This window comes from Tupaia chinensis, unplaced genomic scaffold (assembly GCF_000334495.1).
Source record: "Tupaia chinensis unplaced genomic scaffold, TupChi_1.0 Scaffold000399_1, whole genome shotgun sequence".
NCBI classification, from domain to species: Eukaryota; Metazoa; Chordata; class Mammalia; order Scandentia; family Tupaiidae; genus Tupaia; species Tupaia belangeri.
The window spans coordinates 1,133,900-1,137,645 of NW_006159901.1; the positions used below are offsets into that span (position 1 = coordinate 1,133,900).

General features: G+C 33.9%; 1 protein-coding gene across 1 annotated transcript in view; it reads right to left on the minus strand.

The window, feature by feature from the left end:
* The window catches only part of JMJD1C (jumonji domain containing 1C), a 275,334-nt gene extending 272,256 nt beyond the window's left edge, over positions 1-3,078 (minus strand). The window contains exon 1 of the mRNA XM_027774078.1: positions 3,014-3,078. The gene's annotated coding sequence lies outside the window, so the exon portion shown is untranslated. The remainder of the gene's footprint in view (positions 1-3,013) is intronic.
* Between the last annotated feature and the right edge of the window lie 668 nt (positions 3,079-3,746).

Sequence of the window (3,746 nt, forward strand, 5' to 3'; positions counted from 1 at the left end):
GCTACTCCCAGCCAGGAACCGAGCGGGGCGCGGGGTCAGAGAATGCTGTCTGTCAGCGACGCTAAGGGCAGCGTTTGGGGTCCACCTTTCTATTCGTCGCTCCCTCAGGTGAGAGTGAGGCGTTAAGTCAAATGTGCTCGTTCCACATTGAATCACAAAATAAACTCGGTTCAACGCCTCATCTCCAAAGTGATGTTTTCAGATCACATGGTGCCCACCGACTGAGCTAACCTGGACTGGCACCCTGAAGTCCCAGAAGCAAAGCAGAGTAACATTTCCTACTGAAAACTAAACCCACAGAACTCAGCCACAGCAGAACAACAGTCCATGACTTTAAATGAAGAAGAAGAAAAAGCTGTCATCCTTTCAATCTTCCCATGTGCAGCGAAACTACGCGTTTGTATTCAGGGATTTATGCCTCGACACTGCTTTGTTACAGGAGCGCCAAAAGCTCTGTTGCGGGCTTTTGTTGGCATCCTTAAATTTCACAAACTGTCTCTTCACCAATTTGAGTACTTTTAGTACTAGTACATAGCTCAAACACAGTGGTCAGATATTAAAAATGGACCAGCTCCAGACTCAGTCATTACAAAATACCATGAAAAGGATTTTAGCCAATCACCGTTCAATAAAATAAATTGTTTACTTCCTATCCAATCACAATCGGACTTTATAACCCTACAGATCTCCCAACTTGGAACAATACTCCTGCCTTGACTGCACTATTGAATTCTTCCAAATCAAACCTCTTTATAGATGACAGTGAACAGTTTGATTTCAGACAGACTTTATAATGTTTAAAGGCAGTGTTTAAAATTTCAACTTTGAGTTTTCAGTGATAACACTGACTATAATAAACCTCAAAACTTCTATTCCAATAAAAAATTATTCTAAACTTCAGCTTCTTAGATTTTTCTTAATTTCTATTTTAAACATTACTTCTTTAAAAGTAGTTTACCCTACAGTAAGCTGAATGTTTAAAATAAAACATAAAGCTTTTATCTGCTTTCTCTGGAACACCCAAGCTGGGCTGTTTGAAGTGGAAAACAAGGCCACTTCTAATATGTTGGAAACAAAATTACAAAGATGGAGTTTAATCACAATGGTAATTTTGCTTTTCTAAAAACCAAACACAGAACTGTAATATATAGACAAAGGAAACTATGTCTAAAAATGCATATTGACAAGTTGAGAAAAATTTTAATTTGGAAATTTTATTTCCAAGCATATGTGGCATACTTAGCAAATTATCTTGAGAATTAGAGACTAAGATTTCTAAAATCTCAATTTAGACCAAGAAGCCAATCGAATAACTTCATGAAAGTAACATACAGAAAGATAAGCGTAAGACCCAATTCAGATACCAAAATTATCAATGATTTGCTTTGTGACAATTGGGCATAATTGTTAAAAAAAAAAAAAGCCTGATTCCTAATTCTTAGTGATATCCTAGAAGCAAAAGAGAAAAAATACATGTAAAGCCATTTGAAAAAGCACATGCAAATATAACAGTTACATAAATCCCATGCACTAAATCATATTCTTAGATAATAGGTTGTCAGGTTGACTTAAAATAAACTGCCAGCTGTTTTCAATTTTGTAAGCAAGTTCCTCTAAATGAGTCCCTAGAAACCCCCACCACATGTTGAATTCCATCATTTTTAAGTCCTCTGAAAGGCAAGTAAATCCAACAAATCAAACAAAATATTTCATAGACAGAAAGTATTTCAGATGATCATATATATATATATATATAATGTATATATCCCTATAATATTTTAATCAAGTATCTTATATTCCTAGAAATATATTCCTAATTCTGTTCTATCTTTTGACTATGACCAATGCTTAGGGATTTGCGCTAATTTGAGATATTTTACTTTTGAGAAACCTGAAGTACATTTTTTAAAATGTAGAAATAAGACATCCTTAAACAGTTTTTGTTTGTTCACTGGCATTTTTCACTTTGTTTTGTTCCAAAGGGGGATGACCTGCATTATTTATTTCTGCCAGCAAATCATAACTTTATAAATAATGTGTAATTAAAAGAGATTTTAAAGTCAGAATTTCAAATCTAAAAGAGATTTTAAAGTCATTATTTCAAATCTTAGAATATTTGTTTTTTTTTTAAATCAATGAGTTTCCTTACATTTTTACTTTTATAAAGATTTTCAAAAAATGTCATTAATCAATGTAAAGAAAAGAGAAAGAGGGCCAGCTGGCAGCCTGGTGTCCAGGTGACTGGTTCCTACATGGCTGACTGTGCAGTTTGAGTAACTTGAAAAACATGCCAGTTGCATGTGTGTGCATGCCCAAAATCAAGAGAAGAATGAAAAAGACGACTGTGGTGTGGCCGCCCCTGGCAGGGTGGGGGTGCCTTCTCTTATTTGATTTTCTAGTCCATAAAAATGTATTTATAAAACCTATTTGGTTTATTTTAAAACCTGACTTATAGTAAAGGAAGGAAATTTTTGTTGTAATAATCATAATTACATAGTGAATTGCCAAATTCATTAGCAGTTCATGTAGTTTCAATGAGTAAACAGCCTACTAGTTACAAATTTTTCATTTTGACGTACCATAATTATAGAAAGGTTCAATGATCTGTTCTCATACATAACAGTATTTTGTGCTCTTATAGATACCTCTTTAACCAGTAGATGCAACAAACACATAAAAAAGCTTTACTCCAGTCTCTTGCAATAACAGCAGGCACCATTTATAGAACACTTACTATATGTCAGACACTACGCTAAGTACTTCACAGAAATCATCAGACTTTATCTTAAGGATGAGGAAAATGTGGTTTAAAGACGTGTAATAACTTGCCTGAAAATACACACTAAGGAACCGTTTTACAAATCCAGGCCTTATGATATCAATGGCCCTCTGCTCTTAACCAATGAAATCTGAAACTCTTAAAAGAAACATGAGGATCAGTTATCAAGGTGCTTTCTCCTTATTGACACAGATTATTCATAATTAATTTGTTCAATGTTTATTTAGCACTTACGGTATGTCTCACATCCTGCAAGGGTCTGGAGATACGTAGGGTCTTTGTCCTTGAGAAGTTCACAGACTATCTGGAAAGACAGACATTAGAAATGCTTTGGTTTGTTTACCAAAGGAGGTATCAATGGAATGATATATAAGTTTAATGCATTTCAACAAGTATTTTTTGAAGCTATTACAGTTAGAGGCTTTCATTAATTGTCAACTGTAAAGACTGGTTTGAGTTTATGAAGTCTTTAGTCTATACATACAGGTACATCTAGGAATTGTGAAAGTCAGTATTAAATGAAGGAAATCAAGAGTTTCAACCCAATTATGCAAGTTGAAGACCAAGATTAGTACAAAATGCAAATTTAATATTACTATGTTTATTACTAAACCTTAAATGACTGGTATTCAGGTATTTCACTAAGCATTAATTGAAAATTAATTCTTCAGTCAAGATTATGATAATGATGAAGTAATTCAAATGCCACTTCCTTAAGGAACCCATCCCTGATTACCAGACAAAGTCAAATTTCCCAAGCATAGATTTTCTAAACATGTCATTATTGGCCTTAGTACTTGCCATAACTATATTTACACCACTTATTGTGTAATTGCTTTATATTTGTCTCCCTTAATAGAATATAAGCTCCATATAGCCAAGAATAGTCTACCTTTATATTGTTTATAACTATATTCCCAGCAACTATTCAACCTTGCTAAGACTAAATGTTACTGAATGAATTAAT